Consider the following 14,670-nt stretch of genomic DNA (forward strand, 5'->3'; position numbering starts at 1 on the left):
GTTTGATGTTCTTCCTGAAAGACTTTCTGAACCCTTTTGTGTTTCTACACCTATTGAGGATTCTATTCTAGCAGAAAGAGTTTATCGTGATTGTCTTGTTTCTATCAATCACAAGAGCACCATGGCTGATTTGGTTGAGTTAGACATGTTAGATTTCGATGTCATTCTATGTATGGATTGGCTTCATGCTTGTTATGCATCGATAGATTGTAGAACTCAAGCAGTCAAGTTCCACTTCCTGAGTGAGCCAGTCATAGAGTGGAGTAGCAGTTCAGCAGTGCGTAAGGGTCGGTTTATTTCGTACCTTAAGGCAAGAAAGTTAGTTTCAAAGGGTTGTATCTTTCACTTAGTCCAAGTTAATGACTCTAGTGTGGAGATACCTCATTTTCAGTCAGTTCCTATAGTAAGAGAGTTTCCAGAAATTTTTCCTGATAATCTACCCAGAATTCGTCCTACGAGAGAAATAGATTTCGGTATAGATCTCATTCCAGATACTCGTCATATCTCTATTCCGCCATATAGAATGGCACCAGTAGAGTTGAAAGAGTTGAAAGAGCAGTTGAAAGATCTCCTAGAAAAGGGTTTCATTCGACCGAGTGTCTCACCTAGGGGTGCTCCGGTCTTGTTTGTGAGAAAGAAAGATGGTTCCCTTAGGATGTGTATAGATTACTGCCAGTTGAATAAGGTTACCATCAAGAATAAGTACCCTCTTCCGAGGATTGATGATCTTTTCGATCAGCTTCAGGGTGCCACTTATTTTTCGAACATTAACCTCACATTAGGCTATCACCAATTAAGGGTAAGGGAATATGATATTCCAAAGACAACATTTAGGACTGGATAAGGTCATTACGAGTTTTTGGTCATGTCCTTTGGTTTTACCAATGCACCAGAAGCTTTCAAGGAGTTGATGAATAAAGTCTTCCAACCTTATTTAGATATGTTTGTTATCGTCTTCATTGATGACATACTAATTATTTAAGGAATGAAGAAGATAATGCTAGTCATCTCAGAATAGTTCTTCAGATTTTGAAAGATAAGGAGTTCTATGCCAATTTCTCTAAGTGTGAGTTTTGGCTTAGTCGGTGGCATTCCTAGGCCACATTGTATATGGGATGGAATTGAAGTTGATACTCGAAAATTGAGGCAGTGCAGAATTGGCCTAGACCCACATCTCCAACTGAAATTAGGATTTCTTGGTTTTAGCTGGCTATTATAGAAGGTTTGTTGAGGGGTTCTCGTCGATTGCATCTCCTTTGACAAAATTAACTCAGAAGACAGTGAAATTTCAATAGTATGAAGCTTGTGAGAAAAGCTTTCAGGAATTGAAAAAGAGGTTGATTTATGCTCCAGTTTTGACGTTACCAGAAGGTACTCAAGGTTTTGTGGTGTATTGTGATGCATTTAGAGTTGGTTTAGGTTGTTTCTTAATGCAGAATGGCAAAGTTATAGCTTATGCCTCCAAGCAGTTGAAAGTTCATGAGAAGAACTACTCAACCCATGACTTAGAGTTGGCTGTTGTAGTGTTCGCTTTGAAGATATGGCGTCATTACTTGGATGGTGTGGATGTTGATATATTCACTAATCACAAGAGCCTTCAATATGTGCTTACTAAGAAAAAGCTTAATCTCAGACAGAGGAGGTGGTTAGAATTACTCAAGGATTATGACCTGAGTATTCATTATCACCCAGGTAAGGCTAATGTTGTTGCTGATTCTTTAAGCAGGTTATCTATGGGTAGCACCGCCCATATTGAAGAAGGGAAGAGAGACTTAGCAAAAGATGTGCACAAACAGGCATGCCTGGGAGTCAGATTTATAGATTCCGCAGAAGGAGGAATAGCGGTGGTGAATGGAGCTGAGTCATCACTAGTGTCCGAAATGAAAGAGAAACAAGATCAAGATCCCATTTTGCTTTAGTTAAAGGAAAATGTTTAAAAGCAACAACATTAGCTTTTGAACAAGGGGGAGATGGTGTATTGAGGTGTTAGGGTAGGTTGTGTGTACATATGGTAGACGGACTCCAAGAGAAGATTATGGAGGAAGCTCATAGCTTTTGATATTCCATTCATCCGGGCTCCACAAAGATGTATCGTGACTTGAGAGAAGTTTATTGGTGGAATGGCATGAAGAAGGACATTGCAGAGTTTGTTGTTAAGCGTCCAAATTGACAACAAGTGAAAGTTGAGTACTAAAGGCCCGGTGGTTTGGATCAGAGGATAGAACTTCCATAATGGAAGTAGGAGATGATCAATATGGATTTCATTACAGGGTTGCCAAGGTCTTGTAGACATCATGATTCTATTAGGGTGATTGTTTACAGAATGACAAAATGAGCTCATTTTCTACCGGTAAAGACTACCATTTCAGTAGAAGATTATGCCAAGTTATATATTCAAGAGGTGGTGAGATTTCATGGAGTCCCAATCTCCATTATTTCAGATAGAGGTGCACAACTTACTGCACAGTTCTGGAAATCTTTTCAGAAAGGCTTGGGTTCAAATATGAACTTAAGTACTGCCTTTCATCCTCAGACTGATGGGCAAGCTGAGCGCACTATTCATACTTTAGAGGATTTGTTGAGGGCTTGCGTGATCGATTTCAAAGGTAATTGAGATGATCACCTACCTCTCATTGAGTTTGCCTACAATAATAGTTATAACTCTAGCATCCAGATGGCTTCATATGAAGCTCTGTATGGGAGAAAATGTAGATCTCCTATTAGATGGTTTGAAGTTGGTGAAGTAGGGTTGATAGGACTACATTTAGTTCACCAAGCTATGGCGAAGGTGAAGGTGAAGGTGATTCAAGAGAGGTTGAAAACGGTACAAAGTCGTCAAGCATCCTACACTGATGTTAGGAGAAGGGCATTAGAGTTTGAAGTAGACGATTGGATATATTTGAAGGTTTCACCCATGAAGGGGGTTATGAGATTTGGTAAGAAGAGGAAACTTAGTTCCCTGTATATTGGACCTTACCGCATAGCCAAGAGGATTGGCAATGTTGCTTATGAATTGAAACTACCACATGAACTAGCAGCAGTTCATCCGGTATTCCACATCTCCATGTTGAAGAAGTGCATAGGCGATCCTTCATTGATCCTACCAACAGAAAGTATTAGGATCAAGGATAACTTATCCTATGAGCAGATTCCTGTTCAGATTTTAGATCGCCAAGTTCGTAGGTTTAGAACGATAGATGTAGCATAAGTCAAAGTCCTTTGGAGGAACCAATTTGTTGAGGAAGCTACTTGGGAAGCCGAAGAGGACATGAAGAAGAAGTACGGGTACCTCTTTGAATCCGGAGGAAATGCAGATTAAGGTATTAATTTCCTTCTTAGTGCTCTTTAAATTGTAGTGAGCGTGCTTTTGTTGTTGTTGTGGCATGGTTGTTTGTTGTGTGTTTGAGTTGATGTTACACCCTTAGCCTTGTAAGAGTAACCTCATTCGAGGACGAATGTTCCTAAGGCGGAGATATTGTGACATATTGCAAGCTGATGACTAGGAAGAAGCTTAAAAATTTGAAATTTTCATTTTGGAAAGAGTTTTAAAGTTCTGGAAATTTGGTTATGGAAAAAGGTAAGTTTATGGCCAACTTTGAATAGTTATAACTCTTGTCTCAGGATGAGTTAGGTGTAGTTCTAGTTATGTTTGCAAAGTTCGTGGAATGGTCTTTCCAATGGCGCTGAGTTTGATCGATTCTGAGTTCGTATGAGTGAGTTATGCCCGTTGGAAGTTGGGCAGCTGGCAGGGAAGTCTGTCTGGAAATTTGTAAGGGTATTTTGGTCTTATCCCTAGCCTTTTCTTTTGGATATATATTAGTGTGTTAGACTAATTTTGATCAGTTTTTCTCATTTTAAAGAGTAATAGTGAGGGTTTGTGAGTGAAGAGGAGAAAGAGAAGATCAAGAAAGGTTTCGTCAAAGATCATTGTGGATATCGTCGGGGGTGATCCCTTTTAGGTACGTGAGCTCATAGTGTTGAGTTGGTTCTTTCCCCCACGCCAAACTCGTTTAATTTCGAGAAAAGATTTAGTTGTGCTTGTTGAAATCTTGTAGTTATGTTTACTGAAGTTGTAGTTGTGTTGTGTTGAAGTTCTTGTTGGTTTGGTAGATGTTTCCGGTGGTGTTTTGTGTTGAATCTATTGTATGTTGAGGGTTTTAATGATTCTAAGTGTTTGGGGTTGGAACCTTTGATGTTTCGAAGGTTTATAATTGGAAAAAGGAAGGAGAAAAGTCGAGTTTTCAAGGAAAAGGGTTGGGGCGTCGCGCCAGCCAGCGTGCCCCAAGAGGGGCTCTGAAGCCCAGCTCATGGGGCGGCGCGCCAAACAGAGCTCCAGCAGGCCCCTTGTGAGCTTCGAGGGCCGGGCTCCGCATCTTGAAGAGTGCCAATGATGCCAAGTTTCCCCATTCTTTTCACACTTTCTCATGCATGTTCCTTGGTATTTTACTTATGTTTTAAGGTTGTTTTCAACACTCCAAGGTACGTCTAAACTTCAAGAACTCATCCATAACATGTGATGAAATACCTTGAATCCATAATTCCAATTCAAGAAGAGTTAGTTTCCAAGTCAAGTAAAGAGTAAAGAGTCAAGAGTTTCAAGTTTAGTAAAAAGTAAAGAGTCAAGAGTTTCAAGTTGAGTAAAGAGTATAGAGTTGAGTTCATTTCTCAAAAGTTATTAGGGAACTATGTATTCCCAAAGAAGTTTCTAAATGTTTTTACATTTGAGTAAGAAAGGAACTATGATTCCAAAAGAGTCTTTGGGCTAGTTTTCAAGAAAAAGGAATATCGTTTCCAAGTGAGCACTTTGGACTAAGTTTTTAGTAATTATATCAACTAAAGAAAAATGTGTTTAAAACACTTATGATCTAAAGTATTTTTGGGAGTAGTCTTTTCACCGAATTGGGGACACGAGTTCATATTAACTTAACTCTCCATAAGAACCATGTAGCCAACATGGGATTTAACAGGTCATACTTTTTAGATTATCACGTAAGATTAAGCTAGTGGATCCACTTGGTTAAGTTAGCTTCCAATATCACGGCAAGGTATAGGATGGTCCTTGGGCAACGTGAGGTAAAACGTTATATCATCACTAGGGCTCATAGTGGTGGTTGTCGGTTAAAGAATCTCCCACTAAAGTTATATTACTTTTATACAAGTAAAGTTGAGTTTGTTATCATTTTATCCTTAACGAACTAAGTTGTTTACACTATTTTACAAGCTTTATATATTGCATGTGTCTTATTGCTTTATATATTGAGTTCAGTTATTCATGAGTTGAACAGAGCCTAGGTAAGAGTTCCTTTATACTCCGTCCAAGCTTAAGTTATGGCTGAGCTATCCAGCTCGCATACTCGTACATTCAATGTACTGATGCCAGTTGGCATGTATCTTATTATGAAGCAGACACAAGTACCCAGGGCCAACATCCGGTTTGCCGTTGATCCAGTTGAGTACTTCAGACTCAGTGGTTAGCCTCTTTGCATTTCGGAGGACTCATATATTTTGTTCTCTTAAGATTTGTTTTATTAGGATGTCGTGGGGTCTGTCCCAACATCCATCTCAGTATTTTAGAGGCTTCATAGACAGTCAGTCTGTTAGTTTGGATTCTCTCATCTATGTATATATGTAAATATTTTATTTTGAGACTCGAGTTGCCTTTTTGGCCAGTTTCACTAATTGGGTTGTCTTATAACCTTGCATTGCATTGAGTTTTCCACTGAGTTAAGAAAGCCAGGCCAAGGGTTCGCTTGGGGGCCAGCAATGGTCTTTGAGTGCCGGCCACGTCCAGGGTGTAGGCTCGGGGCGTGACACAAACATGGCATCAGAGCACAAAGTTTAGAATTGTTCTAGGATTGTCTCAAACTATGTCTAGTAGAATCTTGTCCATTAATGCGAAGCACCCCACATTTATGAATATGAGGGTATTAGATGGTTAGTAAATCTCATTTCTTCATTCTCTAAGTCGTGACATAGAGTTTGGCTTAAGTAGGCCTTTCTTCTAATCCGTGCCCTATGGTTTTACAAGGTATAACTAATACAAAGGCTAATGCTAGGATAGATGAGAAAGGTGATGAGGAGTAAGAGGTTCCTCTCCAAGTTCCACCACAAGCTCCTCCTCAAGTTACTATTGATGCGGGGGCTATGAAAAATGTGGAAATAAGGATGGCTCTCCAAATATTGACTCAAGCCCAAGCTATGACAGACCAAGCTAATAAGGAGGTTGTTGCTCCGGTTAATCCAAATGTGAATTCCGCAACTTTGAGGGTGAGAGAGTTATAGAGGATGAACCCTCCGGAGTTTTATGGCTCCAAAGTGGAGGAAGATCCTCAAGGTTTTATAGATGAGGTGTATAAGGTTCTTGCTAGCTATAATGGGATTGACTTCGGTAGAGAAAGCGGAGCTAGCCGCTTATCAATTGAGGGATATTGCACAGATATGGTATGAACATTTGAAAGACAATAGGCTGGTAGAAGCGGGCCCAATAGAGTGGGAATGGTTCAAAGAAACATTCCTAGATAGGTTATTTCCCTTAGAGTTAAGGGAACAAAAGATGGAAGAATTCATTAACCTTCGTCAAGGGGGTATGAGTGTGAAGGAGTATGCTCTTAAGGTCAGCTAACTATCCAAGTATGCTCCAACTCTACTGGCGGACTCAAGGGATAGAATGAATAAATTTGTGATGGGAGTGTCCGACTTGGTAGAGAATGAGTGTTGTTCGGCAATGCTTATCCCAAGTATGAACATTTCAAGTCTTATGGTTTATGCCGAACAAATTGAGGAGCAAAAACTTAACAAAAAGAGTTGGGAGATGAAGAGGGTTAGGACCAATGAAAGAGACTTTTCTAGTGCTAAGTCTGATGGGTAAGGTAGGCCTAAGTCTAAACAAAAGTATTCCGGTCAAGATTCTTCCAACAACCCTAAGTTTGACCAAGAGAAGGGTAGTGGGTCTCCCTTTCCTGTCATGACTTGAGTCTAGAACCCAGATGCGACATGGCCTACTCGACCCCAAAGGGGTCTTATACAAGCCTAATAGCATTCATTCACCGCATAGGTAATAAAAATAGTACGGAATTAAAAAAATTTATTCAAAAACCATACAGTCTAAAAACGTTCATTAAAAAGCAAGTGGAAGTCTAACATCTCACATGGCCATCTAAAAATATTACTTGAAACAAAGTAGGGACACGACCCTTTACAATCAAAGTCTTTACAATAGTCTTAAAAAATAAAGGAACTAGAAACATTAAAAGTCCTTGTCCTCAATCTATGGGGACATACCAAAAGGTGTCTTGGAAGAACTCTATTCCGAGCTTCAACTAGGGGTAAGAAAGTCACTTGCTGGAACCTACACTTGTAGTAAAACATAGAAGAAGAATGGGTTAGCACAATTAAGTACTACGTATGAAAGCCATGCAAACACATGCTTTAAAAGGACATTTGATTTGAAACTCATGCTTTTATGCCAATTTGGTAAAACTTCTTGAATATAAGTAAAAGAGGCATAACATAGGTCACAACCAACATTCGAGTCATATTTCCACATTTGAACAAAATCAACATGTAACCCTTTACCTTCACCTTAAGACTTCACCTCAAGCAACCGTCATGCTATACCTTGTGCAATGTATGGATAGTGTCCCATACCACCATCCACACCAAGGTACCACATTAAGGTCTCCGAAAGTGAACTTACCATTCAACATTTCCATCTTCACAATACTCACACATAAGAGGCAAATATTACATAAGTCATATCATCACATAAGGACCATCACCTAAGGCAACATTAAGTCATACTATGATGAACCATAAACCCACCCTTTTGAGGAATCCCTTAGTTGGACACCTAACCGGGCCAACCTATGTACCTCCCAAACTAACTCATTCTTCTCATCCTCTATATGAGCAAAACTACCCATGGACACTCTACTCAACGCATCCGCAACTACATTAGCCTTCCCGGGGTGGTATAGGACACTCATATCATAGTCCTTCAAAAGTTCAAACCACCTCCTTTGTCGTAGATTCAACTCTTTTTTTCTAAAAACATATTGAAGACTCTTGTGGTCGGTAAACATATCGACATAATCCCCGTAGAGATAGTGTCTCCATATCTTTAGAGCAAAAACTAACGCCGAAAGCTCGAGATCATGGGTTGGATAGTTTTTTTCATTAATATTTTATTGTCTAGAAGCATAGGTGATTACTTTACCATGTTGCATAAGGACACACCCCAACCCTATTCTTGAAGCATCACAATATACTACAAACCCTTCGGTACCTTCTAGTAAGGTTAATACCGGAGCGGAGGTAAGCGTATCTTTCAACAATTGAAAACTCCTTTCACAAGACTCCGACCAATTAAATTTATCCTTTTTTTGGGTCAAAGTCGTTAATGGAGAAGCAATCGAGGAGAAACCCTCAACAAACCTTCTATAGTAACTGGCTAATCACAAAAAAGCTTCTAATGTCGGTAGGGCTTAAGTGTCTAGGCCATTTCTTAACCGCCTCCATTATCTTTGGATCTACTTCAATTCCCTCACTTAACACTATATGATCGAGAAACGCAACCGATCTCAACCAAATTTCACATTTGCTAAACTTAGCATACAACAGTTGGTCCTTGAGAACATGCAACACCATCCTCAAATGTTACTTGAGGATGGATCGGCGACCACGACTGTCGCTGAATGGGCGAGAACTGGATGGTTTCTTACAAGGCCAAAGATTTAAACTTTCAAACTCTACACTTTCACACACTTTAGACCTTCACAAACTCGCACCCATTTATTATTTTCAATATGTCTTGCATCTTACTGTTTTTGACTTGTTGATTGGTGCTCGGAGTTGGATTACATTGCCGCGTAGCATTTCAAAAGTATTTTAGTCGACATCTAAGGTTGGTTTTCCGAACCCTGAACTTATTTTTAGCAATTTTGTATTCATTTGCAATGATTTTATCTTAGTGAGGTGTGCTAGGCCTCTTTAATCCTAATTGTTTTTGCTTATGCCTGTGATAATCTTGCCAGTACTGTTTATATTATTAAAATCTCATATACTTTTTACCTTAAAATTGGTTAAATCTTGTGGAGTTGTGCTTGCATGTTGTTGAGTCTAGGAAGGAGAAGTTTGAGTATCCCGAAGATATGGTAAAAACCAATATTGTCATGCCACCGTGAAAAAGAGTACGGGATATCACAATAAATGAAGGGGAGTCAAATCCTCCCAAGAAGGGAAGACAAGAATCTCCATCTGGAAATAAAGGCAAGGGCAAGAGGCCCATTCTTACAGAAAGACCACTATCAGAGATCTTAATGTTCCTTCGTGGGCTCGAGGATTCTATGAAACTGTGTAGGCCTTTTTGGCAGAAACACTCTTGGCAGCTCCTAGTGGGTCTGGTATTGTTGTTTCTTCTGAGGCAATTACGGGTAGTGAGACCCAAGAATAGAGTGATGCACCAGGCACTGATGCCTAGACAAATGGAGCAATTTTGTAGTCAGGACCCCCTCTTTACCTCCCTCTATGTCTTACTTTATTTCACTTTTGGATATTTTTGTTTGCATTTGAGGAGAAATGTTCTATTTGTGGTGGGGTAAGGCCCACCTTTTGTAATTTTGTGACTCTCTGGTTTTGTGTATATATTGGGTTGTGGGCTTAAATTGTGTTTACACTACTTTCTATGGATGTTTGAGCTTGTGGCTCCTTTTATTTTGAATTGCAAAATGATTTTGACCTATCCGAAAAATTTGTGCCACCTATCCTATGTTGAATGTGGTTGTTCCTTGGAAAATTTAAGTCTCGGTTTTGATCAATACCGATGACTTGAATAGTGCTTACAAACGAACGAACATGAATGTACAACTACAACGAGGCCAAATGAAGTTGCATAGACAATATGTGAACCATTTGCATCTCGTTGTGTTTAGCCATTTATCAAATCGATTCTCTTGTGATGACCGTTACACACTAGAGAAAGTGTAGAGTCTTGTTTAACATAATTGTTGATGCCTTGTGTGATAAGCTTACCTGGAACCATGCATGACAACACCTAGAACTTGCCCTATTGGTCTGGTTGACTAAGTAAGACTTTCTGTTGATATGATCTTAGGCAACTTCAACCAGTTTGACATATACCTCTTTTATGACATTCCTTGTGAGCGTGTGATTCTCTCTTGAACACCCTTTGACCCTTACCCTTCTTTGGAAGAAACTTGATGAAAACTAGACCTTTCTAAGTCCATTACTTATAATCCTCTTGAATTGTGGTTAGTTGAATAGCCAACTTTGGCCAAAAGCCTAAGTTGGGGGTGTGGTGAAAGGATAAGGGCAAGTCAAGAAGTGCAAGGAAAGTCTCCTCTTACCCATGGTTTTAAGAAAAATGGAACCCCTCCATATAAAAAAAAGAAAATAAGAGAGAAAAGAGAAAGAAAAAGAAAAAGAATGAAAAAGAAAGTTGTGGAATAAAGTACAAAAGAGATGGGGTTCCCAAACAATCCATGGAAAGTGAATAATAGGATGACTTATGAGCACTAAAGAGAATTATGAAGTAAAAGGAAAGGAAGTGTTGTGAGCACCACATTTCATGAGGATGAAAGCCACTAAGCCTAAATGACCATACCTTTACACTCATCCCGGTTACAAGCCTTGTTTCCACCTTTGTGATCTTGAGAAAGTCGAAACAAATGTTTATTGGAAAATACGAGTAAACCTATGGGTGAAAGTATGCATTTTGTTCCTCTTTGTGAGTGTGAGAGTTGTATCTGATTCCTGAACTTTAAATCGATTATAACTTTGCGTGTAAAAATTGAATCATCATTTGTGTGAGGGCATTCGAAGGCTTTTGTTGAGCTTGAACTTGCATTTGAAGCAAGTATTGTGAGCTTGAGAATTTTTGTTAATCATGTGACACAACTTGAATCTTTGAGTACACAATTGATCTTTGCATAAGTAAATTGAGTATTGTTGTGTGCATTCATGATCGAGTCTTGTGTAGCACTATTCAAGACACTCTTTTTGAACGACTGAACTTGAGTTTTCTTGAGGACAAGCAAAAGTTTAAGCTTGGGGTGTTGATGAGTCCACAAAATGGACTCATTTAGTGCTATATTTTAATAGAAATTGTGTCCTTAAATGCTTATTTTATCTCAATGTCTGATAAAAACCCTTAAGTTTTAGGTATTTGAAGTTAGAAGGAAAGCATGGACACTAAGTTGCAAAAAGGAATGAAAAGAACGAAGAAATGAAGGCTTGAGGATCGCCGAGTCCACTTGGTGAGTCGCAGAAGGGTCTAGTGTGTTGAGCCCTGAAGGAAAGTATCAAGTCGGTGGAAAAAGGAAGCAGTCGGTGCATCATCGAGAAGTTCTGCGAAGAAGTACAATATCGCCCAATGACCCAGAGCACGATGATGTTGAGGGCTGGTGTAAGACGGTGAGGAACTACACAAAAGGGTAAATCGCCAAGTTGATCGGTGATTCCGACTAACGACGTCGAATGATACGCTGCAACACAAATCTGTGAAAACTATAAATACTAGTTAGAGTTGTCTTTTTAAGTGTGGAACAATTATTATAATTTTCACTTAGAATGGAACAATTATTATAAGTTTCATATATAGTAGTACTTTTTGATATTTTTGCTCTAACATTGAGAGGGTTTTGAAGACTTGAAGAAGAAGAGTATTTCATCTGCAAGGATTTGGACTTGGGTCTCTTCTATTCTTCATTCTTGGCCTGTAACAAGACTTAAATCTTCATACCTATTTCAATGTAAGCTCATTTAGGTATAAATTTCTATCTCTTGATGTGTGGCTAAAAATCCCAATTCATGGGATGTTATTTAACAAATATGGGTTAAGATAATTGTTGGGTCTTACTTGTTGATAGTCTATTCACAGTTTAAATATGATTTCGTTTAGTGTATGTGGATAGGTTTAATGAATTTTTAGTTACAAATATAAGTTTAGTTATGTGTTTTCAGCTTGCTCGAGAGAGAGGTCGTAAAACTATAACCACTAAATTGATGGCCGGTGTAAGTGGGTCGACATGAGGTTCAGCTCCAGAGATTGAACCCTAGTCCCATTTCCACACACTCAACTCGATAGAGTGAGTGCGTTAAGGCGTAGGCTGGTCTTCATGCGGGAAATGGGTGTTCGAGAGGAACGCATGATCATACCATGGTAATGATACACTTTGCATGCATAATAAGATGTAAGGGTGCATATAAGAGTTCACCTTTCAATAGACACTATAACACGTCATATTCATAGCTATACATGTAGAGTGTGTGTGTGCATATTGGTCCTCATAGTGACATATTAGCAACAACATTGATATTGAGTGTTCTTCCCTTAAAGGTATCACAATACATTCACAATGTCCCAAATTCATGAGCAATTCACATATAAAGTCCTTAGGGATTCTAGACCACACACCTACACTTCATCTTAAGAGACAAGGACACATTCAATATTAAATATGTACTACTAACATGTATATGATCAAAAATTCATATAGGGATCATATAGGTGGGGTCATTCCACAATAGTACCTAACATAATCAATCATGTAGACCAGACCTTATCCCTAACATTATCATTCACATTATACTCCTCATCATCAACACACTTTAAACATCATGCAAGCATTGAGGATTTCATACATAACCTTCATATCATAGCTTCATAAACATATGCATCAGAACCATCAATTCACTTCACATCAATTGTCTTCAATGCCATGATCTGAACATGCATAGATAGACAAGAAGTGAACACCGCCACCGTAAGTGGATCAAACCACACAACATCAACTCTCATACTACAGACTAGAAGTTAGGTCAACTTACCGATTCTCCAAGTCATGATCACCGTGGATCAATCCTCAACAATTCCTAATCAATTGGCATAGGTAGCAATAGGAATCAACAATGTAATTCAATATCATAAACATAGTCTAAGTCCAATTCCATAAACAAAGGGATCAACCCATAACTTTGCCCATAAGGACATAATCCTCAAATCATCAATATCCAAACAATTCAACATGAAAAAGTATAGATAATCATAAGAAACATCAATACAATCTAATCTAAACATAATTTCACTAATAGAGATCATACTCACAAAGACCCACATCGTAGGCCAATTTTCGAGAATTTGGGGATCATGGGTTCTTCAAGAATTCCTTTGAAGATTCTCTTAAAAACTTTAATTCCACACTAATTCATCAATAGAATTATTTAGAAAATAGTTCGACAAGGAACCCATGTTTAGATGGAAAATTGGAAATTTTTGTGTTTGAATCACTTTTGAAAATCTTTGATAGAACTCCTTGAATGAGAGGTTATTCAAGAGTCAAGAGTCACCATACCTTAATTATTGAAGACCCATGAAATTGAAGAAGAAATCAGTTGAAATCCCATCTTCTAGCTTGAGCTTCAACAAGGTCTTCAATGACGTTTTTGAAAGAATCTATTTTGAGAGAGAAGGGTCAATTTGAAGAATGGGATCTAATTCTAGGTTTTGTGGTTTTAACCAACTTAAAATACTCTAAAATAGGTAATATAACCGTTTATAATAATTCCCCAAAGTACCCAAACTACCCCTCACTTAGTTGGACCTTTTAAACAAATCAAACTAGAGTTTTATTTACACAGATTTCGTCGGAAAACAAGTTCGCGACGCGGAGGTGTTCACACAAGTTTTCATAAATTAAATTACGAGACAGTAGAGTCTGTGATGTGTCCGCGACCCGGAACAAACTTTTGGCCCTTGGTGGAGCTAGTTCGTGACGCGGACATGCTTCCTCCAAGCACAACTTCAAGCTGCCTTGGCAATTTGCTTGGCCAAGGTTGGGGTCCTCCTCGGGGACCCTTAGGGTGGCCCCCGGGGTGTCGTATCAGAACGCTTTGACCCTAAAAACATTTATTAAGACACTAGGGTCACCTCCACTAATTTTAGACTCCAAACAACAAATAAAAACATGAACAACATACTACAACACACCAACACGTAAAAGACTAGTTTACGAACGTCTTGGTCGTCCTTTGGCATTTGACTTCCAAACTCTTTAAAACTGACTTAAAAGCCTATTCTTCATTTTTTTGACAAGTTATTAATGCATAAATCCATGTGAGGCTCTAGTTTATCCAACTTTAGTTTAATGGTCGTTACAATATCCCCCACTTAGGGACATTCGTCCTCGAATGACACTTAAAACACTTTTGAGGACTCAATGACCTAACTAGCAGCTCACAATACACAACATACAACATCAACATAAGAGCACACATCAAGGTGGAACATCAACTCCACATAAAAGGCTCAAAACAAGTTTGTGCAATTCTAGAAAGTCGCAACAACTCTACCAACTCCTTATGCATTGACTTTATTATTTCCCATTTCATTATAGGAACTTCCTTCTCCAAATCATCACTATGCTTAAAACTCTTTACTTCTCATAAGTATATGAGGAACTACCTTATGCATATTCAATGAGCATCAACATATATATTAAACAATCAACAAGACATTTCTTTAACATGACAACATCAAGCATGCTCATTACACCTCTCATAAAGTCAACATAACACAACATCTATGGGTGCAATTTCAACCATGAGAAATAAAGTTCGTGAAAACTCAAAATACAACTTAAGCATGAATTTTCC

The sequence above is a fragment of the Solanum verrucosum genome, unplaced genomic scaffold (genome assembly GCF_900185275.1).
Source record: "Solanum verrucosum unplaced genomic scaffold, falcon-dt-bn FXZP01000045.1, whole genome shotgun sequence".
NCBI lineage: Eukaryota > Viridiplantae > Streptophyta > Magnoliopsida > Solanales > Solanaceae > Solanum > Solanum verrucosum.